The sequence below is a fragment of the Oryx dammah genome, unplaced genomic scaffold (assembly GCF_014754425.2).
Source record: "Oryx dammah isolate SB20612 unplaced genomic scaffold, SCBI_Odam_1.1 HiC_scaffold_17, whole genome shotgun sequence".
In the NCBI taxonomy this organism is placed as follows: domain Eukaryota; kingdom Metazoa; phylum Chordata; class Mammalia; order Artiodactyla; family Bovidae; genus Oryx; species Oryx dammah.
This window is the reverse complement of record NW_024070201.1, coordinates 52,403,574-52,416,621: the sequence shown is the minus strand read 5'-3', so window position 1 is coordinate 52,416,621 and position 13,048 is coordinate 52,403,574. Positions and strand designations below refer to the sequence as shown.

The window sequence follows — 13,048 nt, the reverse complement described above, 5'->3', positions numbered from 1 at the left end:
TATCAGATACTGAGCATAACAAGGCAGGCCATTCAGTGTAATACAGGCTCTGTTATTCAATCACTAAGTCATGTCCAATCCTTTTTTACCCCATGGACTATAGCCCACCAGGATCCTCTGTCCATGGGGTTTCCCAGGCAAGAATACTGGAGTGGGTCGCCATTTCCTTCTCCAGGAAATCTTCCCAACCCAGGGATCGAACCTGCATCTCCTGTGCTGGCAGGCGGATTCTTTACCACTGAGCCAGCGGGGAAGCCCCAGAGGATAGGATGGTTAGATAATATCACCAACTCAACGGAGATGAATCTGAGCAGACTCCGGGAGATAGTGGAGGACAGGGGAGCCTGGCATGCTACAGTCCATGGGGTTGCAAAGAGTTAGACATGACTTAGCGACTGAACAACGACAACGTTTCTTCCTGTATGTCAGGGTGGGGGTGGCCCTAGCCCCTACAGTCTCACTATAAGTGAGACTCTCGATATAAGTCAACTGATGCCATAGGGCCACTGAGGACACCGGAAGGCTGGGGGAAGAGGAGCAGCAGGCACGGCTGGGGGCCAGCTGGGTGTTCACGGGCTGGGAGGAGTGACAGTCCCCCTTTGCTAATGTTCTGGTGCCCTCTGGATATAAAGGCCAAACTCACAGCCCCACCTAGCATGGCCTCTGCTGGCCCCTCCAGCTCCATCCTGTTTATCAGACACTCACAGTGAGGCTTATCATGTACCAACACTACCCTAAGCTTTGATAGAAGTTAACTCTTTTTAATCCTAGATAGACTACAATGTAGGTAGTTGTATAAGCCTCACTGTACAGATGGGGGACCGGGGCGCAGAGCAATGACGAGTTGGTGATGGCAGAGCCAGACTTCAAACCCTGGCCATGTGGGTCCAGAGTCTGTGCTCTAGCCACGCCCTCAATTTCTTCCTTCCTGTGTCATTCCTGCTCCTCCAAACGCACTGAACTCCTCAACCATCACCTGTTAGTTCCCACTTTCATGCTTTTGGGCTCAACGCCCCCTCTACCTCAAGTGTCACCTTCTCAGCGAACCCACCTCAAACTCCCTGCTCCCCTCGCCCCCACTGAGTCACGCAACCTCCTCCATGTTCAGGGCACACTCTGTACATGTGCCTACTACAGACAGCCTGGGACTGGGGTTCCTTGATGTTCAGGGCGGTCCCTCCCTGACTGTCATATCCCTGGATGCCCAATATTTCACCTGAGACTTTATCCAGCCTAAGAATTATTGGTAAGAGACTTCCCTGGCCGTTCAGTGGTTAAAGCTCTGTGCTTCCAATGCAGGGGTTTTGGGTTTGATCCCTGGTTGGGGAACTAAGATCCCAGATGACGCATGGTGTGGCCAAAAAAATTAAATAAAGTAGGAATAATACATAAATATATTAATACATAAATAGGAAAAAATAAAATTTTATTTTTAGTAATCTTTCTTTCTTTTTAGGAAGAACTATTGGTAAATGTGGAATGAGCACAGGCAGGGGGCACAGAGAAACAAGATTCCATTCTTTACCCTCTAGAAGCTCACATTCCAGTGAGAAAACCGACCCATAAACAGCCAACATCTAAGTAGATCAGAGCCCCACGAGAGGCACAAAGAGCCTGCAGCATCACCAGCTCCGTTTGATGATGCTGTGCTCCCCCTGGGGGAGTCGGGCAGGCTTCTCAGAGAGGTCAACTTGCGTCCTGGGCCTTGGGGGATGAAGCAAAGTCCAGTGGCCAAGTGGGGCGCATGCAGGCGGGAGACCTGGGGAAAGGGTTCCAGGCTGGCAGAGGCAGGAAAACAGGATGTATTGTGAGCATGAACTAGTTCAGCTGAGCCTGCTGATCCCACACCAGACAGTGAGCAGTGCCTGCCCATGGTGGGCGCACAGGAGCGGTGTACTGAAAGCAGATCTCATGGGGCACCCTACCAAGAGAAAAAATGTGAAATTTTTAATGTAAATGTAAGCATCAAAGTGAATGTTTATTTGTATTGCAATTGGGAAGGCGCTTGCAACACAGTTGAAACTGCAGAAGAAAGTAAAGGTCAGAAGAATGTGGGAAGGGGGACTTCCCTGGCAGTCCAGCGGTTAAGAGGCAGGGGGCACAGTTCGACCCCTGGTCAGGGAACTAAGACCCTGCATGCCAAAAGACACAGCCAAAAAAAAGAAGAAGAGTGTGAGGAGGGTGAAGGTCCTTGGAGCGGGCACCAGGCTGACAAGGCTCTCCTTTCCTGTCAGCCCCAGGGGCTCAGATTCAATCACCCTCAGACAAGCCACCGTGATTGTGACCGTGCCTCTGCCACATGTCGTGAGCCTCTCTGGCCGCAGAAAGGCCTGATTCTCCTGGGTCGGGAGACTTCCTCCCCAGGGAGGGTAGTTAGAGGGCAACTGTGGGCGTCTGAGTCCTGTGTGCTGCTCCCTTCCTGCTGACCTTGGGCACTTGTCTCTGGGGCCTCAAGGATCATGGAGGGTCTGTGCTGAAAGCCTCCTTTTCATGCAGGCATTCTGCTCATCTGACCCCACTCTGGAGACTCTCACAGCAGGGGCGGCCAGAGAACAGCTTTGTGAGAGCCTCATTCATCTCCCAATGCTGAGGTCTCAGAAGGGTGCCAGGGTCTCTGCTGGGTGCTGGTGCATGGGGGCACACAGCCTCAGAGGTACTGCTGACACAGTGGGTCCAACTAGACACGAAACACCTGATTACGGAGCCTTCAAGCCAAGCCATTCCAGACTGAAGGTGGACTTCCTATGAGAATCCAAGGAAGGCTTCTCAGAGGAGGAGACACTTGATTTGAAAGATTGAGCATTCATTCAACAATTATGTACTGAGCACACACTACGTGCCAGACTATGCTAGGCTCTGGGAATACAGCAACAAGGAGGACAGATGGGCATTTGCCCCAAAGCTTCTTCCCTTCAGGTCAGCAGGGAAATAGAAATTAACTCAGGAGGAAGGGAGAACATGGCTCCCAGCCAAGCAGGAGCAACCACATGAAGGGAGAGATGTATCCTGCTTACGGATGAAGCTGAGAGAAGTGTGGTGTGAGGGGAGAGGGGAGTGATTGGGAGGTGAAGCCGGTGGGGTTGGCAGAGAGCAGCAACAGAGGGACCGGAACACCAGGCTAGGGAACGAGGTCTTGATCATGCTGGCAACTGGGAGCCACAGAAGGTTCTGAGCAGAGGGAGCAGTCACCAGGTTTCTTAGCAAAACAGCTTACAAGCCCTCCAGCCACACCACCAGTGTTAGCTTCCAGGGGCCAACCTCCCCACCCCCGACCCCTGGGCCTGGCTAGGAGAGAACACCTGCTTCTCCCCCTGCCCCCACACACGGCTTGGACTTCAGCCTCTGCTCACCCTTTTCCTTGTTCCCCAAGCCAGACTCTAAGGTGTACTCTGAAGAGGGATGGGGCAGAGCTCTGGGTCCAGGCCTCACAGAGGACTCCAACTCCTCATACCATCTGCCTCTTGTGGGCTTTACATGTTTTCATGGTATCTGGCTCCCCTACCTGTCTTTCCCATATCAAGACCTGGCTTTAAAACATCCCAGGACTCCCTTCTGATAACCAGTAAGAGAAGAATCAGGGGCTTCAAGGCTGGGGCCTCAGCAAAATCCTGTTGGGTTCAGGGCCAGAAGCAAGACTCTAATGGAGTTCTTGGCCCTTAGAAAAAAAGTCTGGGGAATTCCCTGGCGGTCCAGGCTTATGATTTAGTGCTTTCACTGTGGGGGTCTGGCCTTGATCCCTGGTTGGGGAACTGAGATCACAGTGCAGCCAAAGAAAGAGAAAAAAAAGGAAAACGTATTCTCCTGCTCCTGTCTAGCTCCATCTGCTTCTTCCATCCATTCTCCTGTGCCTTCTCTACGAGCACCAACTACCCTGAACTTGTCTGGATTCTTCAACAGAGCAGTGCTCTCCCCCACTTCCAGCATTTAGTCCAGGCTGGCCTTTACAAAGACAGAGCACTGTCCATTCCTCAGGGTTCCCTCCTAAGCTGCTGCTGCTACTGCTGCTAAGTCGCTTCAGTCGTGTCCGACTCTGTGTGACCCCGTAGACGGCAGCCCATGAGGCTCCCCCGTCCCTGGGATTCTCCAGGCAAGAACACTGGAGTGGGTTGCCATTTCCTTCTCCAATGCATGAAAGTGAAAAGTGAAAGTGAAGTTGTTCAGTCGTGTCCGACTCTTAGCGACCCCGTGGACTGCAGCCTACCAGGCTCTATTTCTGGGCTGAGTCTGCTTGTCACTCCCTGAGGGAAACCTCTCCTAATCCCCTCAGAATAGGTGAGGGATCCCCAGAGGAGTTCTTTCAGACTCCATGCTTTTGCACATGCTATTTCCTCTGCCAGAAGACCTTCCCTCCATCCTCTGAAGCCTGCTGCCTGTCCAGTCCTTGCTAAATAGCAACATCTTTATTTCCCTTTTACAGTTGAGGCACCAGAGGCTCAAGAGGTATCAAGTAACCTGTTTAGAGCCACATAGCTTTGCCCTAGAATGTGACAGTGACGAGTGGAAGGAATCCTGTGCCAGCTATATGGTCTTGGGAACATCACGTGGTGACACCTCTCTGCCTTTGTGGCCTCATCAGTGAAAGGGGGTACCTACAGTACAAGGTTGGGTGAGGCTTACAGAAATACCTGTACTCCGTAGCCTCCATCCTTTCCCTCCCCAGGCCAATTAATGGCTTTTACATGGCCCCTGCTGGACGTTCAACACTCAGTCATTTATACATCAAAACCCTCCAAGACTAGCTCTGTGCCTTGCCCTGTACAGGGAACCTAGTGCCCAGAGATAAATCAGACACAGCTCCAGCTCCAAGGCTCTGGGGGATGGATGGGGTGGGAGTACAGGACAGAAACTCAATACTACTGAGATGTCTGTGTGCTGTCCCTACCTAACCTCTGCTTTTAGCTTCTTATTTTTAAAACTGACAACGACGCCCCCCATTCCGTCCCCCTCCCCCGCAGATGGGCTCTGGGAAGGAGGAAATGTTAAAGACCCGCTTTTTATTTTCAAAAACTTATTTTTCATTGCTTCCAGAAACCTGAATATTTCACGGTATCCAAGTTGATCTCAGGCTGAGCCTTAGAAGCCAGAGAGGGAGAAGGATACTGTGAGGCTGTATCCCACCAGTCTCGAGGGCTCCACTATTCCTGAGGACTCCACTCGCCCCAGGATAACTACCCTAGTTTACATCCTGTTCTGTTTCCCACCCCGACCCCTGTTCCTACCCCTTGACTGTCCCACCCTCGGTCTCAGATAAACCAGCCCTCCCCACTCCTACTTCCACCCGGGTCCCCAGGTTACCTTCTCCCTCAGCTCAGCTCTTTTAAATCCCACCGTGCCCTCCCTCGTCCAGTCTGCTGCTGCACCTCTCCACTTCGGCCCCGCCCTCTCCGAGGTAGAGTCCACGTTCCGCTGAGTTCCGCTCTTTTCCCGCTCTCGGATTGGCTCCAGCTGCCCTACGGCGCGGGACCTGAGCCGGGTGGGGGTAGGGGCGGAATCTGCAGCTCGCCCCGCCTCTTGCTTGTAGCTCGGTTGGGCGGGGCCTCATACTGATCCCGCCCCTACTCGGGAGGGGCCGTGCTGGCAGGCGCTTAGGCACTGAGCGGCGCTACCCCGGCTCTCTCGGCTCCGGCTCAGACTGCAGCTCCAGTGGGGGTGGGCGGCGGGTATGACAGCGGTGGTGGCAGCGGCTGCGGCGCGGGACTGAGCGAGCGGCGAGCGAGCCGAGGAAAGAGGAGGAAGTATAGCCGCGGCCCGGAGCTCTGGAATCAGCTGCCGCGCCGTGGACCGCCCCATATTGCAGAGCCAGCCGAGTCCGGACCTAGAAAGACTTCCCCGCCGGCTCCGGCCGCCGCGGCTCCGCGCTCCTCGCCGGCGCCCTGCCCTGCCCCGCCTGCCCCAGCCCCGGGTTCCGGCGGGACGCTCCCTGCTCCGCGGTCCGGGGCGTGTAGCCCGGACGCCCCGAGCCCCCGACCCAGATCCAGTGCACCGGGACGGGACGCTCCTGGCCCCCCATACGGCTCCACGGTTACGAGCTCGCTCGCAGCCTTTCTGTAATGTGTGTTGGAGCCCCCAGCCCTCCGGCCAGGGTTAAGGCGGGGTGCACCCCAACCCCCTGATTGAGTGCAAAGGAGTCCGGACGCCTCCAGACTCTGGTTCCCCGAAACCCGGACCTTCTGCCTCCTCTGATACGGTACTTCGGACTTGGGATCCGTGCGAAAGTCCAGGAAGCCCCGGCCTGGTCCAGATCCCCGTGAGGGGTCCCAGGAGGGTTGGACAGTCAGACTGAGCCAGACTGGGTTGGTGCTGCGAGTCGAAGCTGCCACCTTCCTGCCGCCCAGACGAGGGGCTGAACGCTTGCCCCGAAGAGAACACGAGAGAGAGCCGAGAGCTGCAGGTGAGAGCCCCGGATGCCGAGCAAAGGCGGCCTCCGACCCCATCCTGGCAGCTCCGGGGCCACCTGCGGGTGTGCAAGGGGCGTAAGCTGCAGCTGGAACTGTCTAGGAGCGGGGCGCGGGAAAGGGAGGAGAAAAGGGGAGAAAACGGGCACTTATTGAGCGCCCATTGTGTGCGGGTCCGCGCCCCACCCTTGCGCAAAGGATCCCTCAAATGGCTCACTCCCACTGCGTGTGATGAAAGGTGTTGTGTGCTGTTAAGAGCGCTTACGGATGGGGAAACAGGTTCATCAGGGTTGATTGACCCTGCTCTTTTTTACTCTGGTGCTGAGACTGGGGAGGAGTGTTAGGCTGGAGAGGGAGAGGAGCAGAGAATGGAGAGGAAAAGAAAGGAAGTGCATAGCTGCCAGGCGGTGGGGGGGAGGGGTCAAGGTGGGGCCACCGAGCCATCCGAAAGCTGATCCTCAGGCTGGGAGGTGGTCTCTCCTGGCTTCTTTCCCTCCCACCCCGTTGTCATGTCACCTCCCAGGAAAGGTGACCCAGAGTTGAGAGCAGAAGTGGGAAGCTTACCAGTTTCACAGCTTCCCTCCCTGACAGCTGCCCCATCCCCTTGTGCCAGGATCCAGCGTCTCTAAGAGGCCAGGAGGTCCTGAGACACTGCTTATCTGCTAGAACACACCATAGAGGTCCCCAAGTCAAAGCCTATCAGAGCTGAAGGAGATGAGGCCCTCAGCACTCACCTGGCGCACATGCTTAACATTGGAAAGGGGGACACTGAGGCCTAGGGACAAGGGGGTACCAATTGTTGAGGTCCTAAAGCAAGTGACAGGTTGAGCCAGAATTACACTCGAGAAAAACCTTTGCAAACATCCTTCAAGGTATCCATTCCGCTTCCCTGGTTAGCGTCTTCTGGATGGGTGGCTGGGGTTTTCCCACCCCTGATGTAAGGTCTCAGTGACCACATATAAGGCTGTTGTGAGAATCCATGTGGTTGGTGCTGGGGCCTGAGACAGACCAGCAGCCCCACAGCCTCTGGCCCAGACCTGAAGTCTGACCGCAGCCTCTCCGGGTCAGGGGAACCTGCAAGACACCTCTGGTCCGTGAGAGCAGGGGTTTGCACAGGTTCCCAGGGTTGGGGCTGCCGGGGTGAAGGGCACAGTCCCAGGGGCCGGATTCCCAGGCAGGGGTCCTGTTGCCTCCTGGGGTTGTGCATGGAGATGTTGTGAAAGAGTGCTTGGCGTGGACTCCGTGGGCTCTTGTTCTTGGTGGGGAGGAAACGTGGCCTCAATAAGAGCCCTGGTGGCCTTGGCTGGGACTAGTTAACCCCTGCTGTGCCCAGCTTCCTAGAGTCAAGGGGAAACCACCTTGGAAAGCCCCTGGGAGGTAGGGGAGGGTGGAGCGGTCAGCTGAAGACAGGAAGCTCTCAGTCTCTGAGGGTGAGTGTCTGGGGGAACTGGAAGAGAAAGTGACTGGAGGGGCTTGGGACTCCCAGCCCCTACCTTCCCTGGGGGTTCAAATGCTCATAATAATCCCTCATCTAAACAAAGCTCCTCTTTGGTGAGATAATCTCACACCTGTGATCTCATTTCATGGTGGAGTAGAAAGGATCTGGAACACAGAGTGAGGCAGAAGAGGCTGGGGTGCCCCCCAGGGGCCTCTTGGATGCATCCGTGGCTCCACACCTCACCTGTAAAAGGGAGTCAAGGCAGGTGATATGTTACCTGCTCAGAGAATAGGGCCATCTCGTCCAGCCGACTGTCAAGTGCTAAAGAGTGGTGTTTGCCAAGACAGGGCTTGTTGCTAATGGCTACCTTGTGTGGGAAACTGAGGCTCAGAGAGGTCAAACTATCTGCGCAGAGCCTTTGAGTTTGCTTCAGGAACTGAGTGCTGACTGCCCAGATGCCCTGGAAGGTGTCCGGATGAAAAAGGGATTGTGGGGGCTAGCACTCAATGGGGCGGGCTGAGCGCACGGGCAGACAGCAGTGAGTCACACCAGGCAGCAGAAGTCTGCTCTGATTCCTCCCCCTGGCCATGTGGTGTTGGGCGAGTCACTTCACTCCTCTGAGCCCCAGCTGCTTCTCTGTGAATTAGAACTCCTCTTTTACAAGGTTGTTGTGAGGTTTAAATGAGATATAAATATACAGCACGTGGCCAGATAGCTATTTCCTTCCCTGTAAGAAAAGGAAGCTTGAATTTTTGACCAGGAAAGCCAGAGAAATTCTCAGACTTGCCTTGGGTAGGAATGGAGGCTACTATTGCAGGTTCACAGACCTGGATTTGCTCAGCTGTAAGGGTCAGGCACCCCTGGGCCACCGCCCTCATCCTATAACCCTTTTGAATCTGCTTGGGGGCCCTGGCAAGGGGGCTTTGGGTTCTGACCCCTCACCTCAGGGCTGGTGGCTCCCTTCAGGGTTGGGGGGAGTGGGTGTTCATTCCCTCTGTCCCACTGTCTGGCCTCCCTAGCCACAAAGGTGCAGTAAATAATTTATGGCTACCCTTGCTGGGAGGCAGCTTGGAGAAATTGATTGCTCTGTGTTCAGCTGGGTTTCTGAACCCCACCAGAGGAGGCAGGTTGTTCCTGTCAGTGCTAGATCAAGTCTTAGATATGGCAGAAAGGAAAAAAGTGACCTGTTGTCAACCCCAGCTCTCTTAAAGGGGGCAAGGTGGGCCTGCAGCAAACAGTGGAAACCAAGCTAGACGAACAAGTATCAAGCTGTTGGGTGCCTGACGCCAAATGGGTCAGGAGGGGTGGCTGGGAGAGGCTCTTGGGGACCAGAGTAACCTGGAAGGCTTTATCAAGGAGAAAGGTGTCTAGACAGGGGCTAGAGGCAACTTGCTGTAGAGGGTAGCAGTCCTGACATCAGCTCAAGGTTGAATTCTGGCTGTGCCACTTACTTATTGTGTGACTGTGAGCAAGGCACCTGCCCGGCCAGGCCTCTGCTCCCTCCTCTGTAAAATGAGGTTAGCTACAGGTAACTGTGAGGTCATATACATAAAGATAGCCTGATAGGCATTTAATGAAAGAGTGCCTGACTGTGAATGTGAGCCACAAGGTGGTCTAATGGCGGGAAAGATGAGCTGGTGTAATAAGCAGGGAGGTGGGGAGAACTTAGAGTGGTGAGGAATCTGTGGGGTCAGAGAGGGGTGTGAATAAGTGGGGTGGGTGGCCAGATGGTGGAGAGCCTTGAATGCCAGACAGAATTCACACTGCAGAAAGCATCACAGGGCCCCGTTGAGAACCCTCTGTGACTCCTCCTTACCAGTAAGATGGAGACTAGACCTCTTCGTGCATTCAAGGTCTTGCCCACCAAAACCACTGCATGGACCCCTGGTCATTGCTCACCACTGTTTCCTAAACACATCATGTGTGGCCCCTTTGTTTATGGGGTTCCTCCCATCATCCATGGGCTTCCCTGATAGCTCAAATGGTAGAGAATCTACCTGCAGTGCAAGAGACCGAGGTTTGATCCTGAGTCAGGAAGATCCCCTGGAGAAGTGAATGGCAACCCACTCCAGTATTCTTGCCCGGAGAAGTTCAGACCATGGGGTCGCAGAGAGTCAGACACTGACTGACTAACACTTTCACTTTTCTTCCCCATTGTCCATACCATCCTCCGCTCTGCCCTCTTCCCCATCAGTCAAGGCCCAATTCAGAACATAAATCCCCCCTCACCCCCACCGAGAAACATTCCTGGATTACCCAAGCCTCTGGGCACACTGCCTCTAAATCTTTCACACTTCATAGTAATAGTATAAACAATTCCTACCATTGCATCCCATTTTACAGTTGGTAATATGCATCCACATACTCATTTACTACTACTGTGATGGTGATATGAGCAATTGCTAATGCTCTTGAGTACTTGTTCTGAGCTAGACACGGTGCTGTTTTACAGACCCTCTCATTCACAACTCTGGGAGGAAGCTACTGTTATGCCCCAGAAACTAGGGCTCAGAAAGGCTCCTTGTCTTGCCCAAGGTCACACAGCTAGATGGTGGGAGGAGTCAGAAGTGCGCTGTTATCTGCGACTGAACAGACAGCACAGCAGCTCTTAGATGTCCTGCCTCTTCAACTCCACCCAAGTACCTCGAGAGCAAACTGCACATGTAAAAAGCCTGGAAAGGGTCCTTCTTCCCAGGGCCAGGGAAGGGCAGTGCTGGGCTGAGCAGGGGGCCCTGGACCCTGCACTGGCTGGCTGTATGACTTGGGGTGAATCAGACTCGTCTGTGGTCCTGTTTCCCCGGGTCTATGGGGAGGGGAGTGGGGTATCTGAGCTTCCAGAGCTCCAGCCTTCTGCAGTGTCCTTTGTGACCCTGGAAGGTAGGGGAGGAGACCACAGCATCAGAGCCAGAGGATGTGGTACTATGGGCGGCTGTGATTTTTGGCCCAGGCGCTGTCTGGACCAGCAGGCTCTGTAGTTAGCCGCTGCCTCCTCCCCTTGAAGGAGGGAGGCAGCCTGGGCTGCTGGAGCATGGTCATTAACTGGGCCGAGACGACCCTGTGATTGGGAGCCGGCTGGGCCAGGCCAGGTTGGCAGGGCTGGAGGCAGGCGGGCCTGGTCACAGTGGGGTCACTGGCAGGGCAGCTGGCTGAGCAGCTGCCTCTCCTCCCTTTGCAGCCTCCAGGGCAGGACCCACAGGGCACCAGAACTTTGTTGGCCAAGGCTTGCCCTTCTTCCTGTGGTGGTCATGGGAGTGGAGCAATGAGGAAGCGAGCCAGGCCTGAAGATGTCTCCTTCTAGAAGCTTCCAGGACTCCTCCTCTACAGATCTACAGCCCATACTTGCCTGCTGTGGTCTGTGGATTGGGTTTATGTAGGTCTGCTTCCTTTGCTAGCCAGTCAGAAGCAGATTCTCTGCCACCCAATTCTCCCGCTGCTCCCAGAGTGCCTGGCACAGAGTGGGTGCCTCTACCCCATCCCAGGAGAGACAGTACAAGCTGCCCCTTAAGCAAGTTACTCAATCTTTGTATCTCTGTTTCCTTCTCTATAAAATGGCACCGGTAATCACAGTGTTGTAGGGGTTAAATGAGACAATGGGAGGCAAGTGCCAGGCCTGACACACAGACTCCGTCAGCATGAGTCCCCTTGCCTGTCCCCTCAGTTGCTTCATGATCAAGTGACTCAGTAAGAAGCTGATGGAAGACCCCAGCCACTGAGGCTGGGAGGGAGGGTGTGCCAAGCAGCAGGGAGGGCTTCGCCCAGGAGGAGGCTTTGCCACCTGGGGAGGACTCTGGCAGATCATCCGATTTGGAGAACTGCCATTCCCACCACCCTCCCAGTAGGTAGGCCAAGTTCTAGGCAGAGGTCAGGACCAGGAGGGATGTCCAGGGACCTGGTCCTTCCCAGACCTTCACAGCAGGAATGACCCAGTTGGGAGGAGCCATCTGGAGTCCAGGTAGCAGATGCTGAGCAGAATGAATCCTTCCTTTAAGGGAAGCAGTGTTCATTTGGTCTCCCTCTCCCTCTGCACACACACATGATTACATATTACAAAACATAACATGACTGGAGATTTTGGTCCGTGGGGGGAACAGACATTCAACACGTAAACACAGATACAAAACCTCCAAATTGTGAAGACTGAGCTCCCAAGGCGGGGGCTGATCCCATGGACATCTGTGGATGGTTAGAGGGCAATGCTCAGATCACAGCCCAAGTGCACACTTTCTAGCCATGTGACTTGGGCAAGTGATTTAACCTCTCTGGGTCTCAGTTTTGCCATCTGTAAAATGGGGACAGTTATAGTTGTGGCGAGGATTAAATGCATTATTCATGTAAAACACTCAGAAAAATGCCTGGCACATAATAAGCACTCAGTGCATATGTGCTGTTGTTGCCTGTATCTTGAGCATCTTCTGGAGTCTGAAAGAATAGGTGCTCAGCATGGACATAGGGAATGAGTCCCAGGCACAGGGCAGCTGCCCTGGATAATGGATGAATATGCGGCCTCTTCAGGAGGGGAGAACGCAGAAGCAGTGGCGACACACAATGTGGCGGAGGAGGCCAGGGGCTGGGTTTGTTCAGTGCAGGGCAGAGGTGAGGTCCGAAAAGGCTTTCTGGAGGTGGTGCTCCTGGAACTGCGTTGAAAATTATCACTTAACACGCATGCACACACACTCACGGTATCACTGTGCGGGCAACAGTGGGCACAGGCTCAGAGAGGAGTGGTTCCCGTCCAGGAGGAGTCCCTGCCTGGGCAGACCCTGGGTCTGCTGAGCTCCACGGGCCTCCATCTTCCCCCTGCCCCACGCCATCTCGCCGTCTGTGACATCCTCCTGGAGGGCACCAAGGAGGCAGGTGGGAGGAAGTGTGGGCCGAGGTCTGAGAGCCTCAGCTCTTCCCAGGCCTGGGACCAAATCTCCACGGAAAAGAATAAACAGGCCTTGCTTGGAGTTCTTTTATCTTCTTGCTCCCAAAGCACAGCCACAGGCAGAGGTGGTCTTCCAGCGTTAATCCTACAGCTGTTTAGCTTTTGAATGAGTGAACTCTATGTAAAAGAAAAAAAGGCCTTGAAGAATTTGCCTCACCCTCCTACCCAGGAGGCTCAAAGAGAAACTTTTCTTCCACTAACAAAGCAGCCAGGACCCCCCAAGTATCTTTTAAAAAGTTCACCCCAGAGGCACCCTAAAGTCAGGGTCCCCTCACGCTGCCTGCACTC

The 13,048-nt window shown here is 54.5% G+C and overlaps 1 protein-coding gene across 3 annotated transcripts in view; it reads left to right on the top strand.

Annotated features, from left to right (window-relative positions):
• Nucleotides 1–5,557: 5,557 nt before the first annotated feature.
• The window catches only part of GDPD5 (glycerophosphodiester phosphodiesterase domain containing 5), an 88,000-nt gene continuing 80,509 nt past the window's right edge, over nucleotides 5,558–13,048 (top strand). For 2 of the 3 annotated variants that reach the window (XM_040258828.1, XM_040258826.1), the window contains exon 1: nucleotides 5,558–6,391. The gene's annotated coding sequence lies outside the window, so the exon portion shown is untranslated. The remainder of the gene's footprint in view (nucleotides 6,392–13,048) is intronic. The other variant, XM_040258827.1, reaches the window with a different exon arrangement.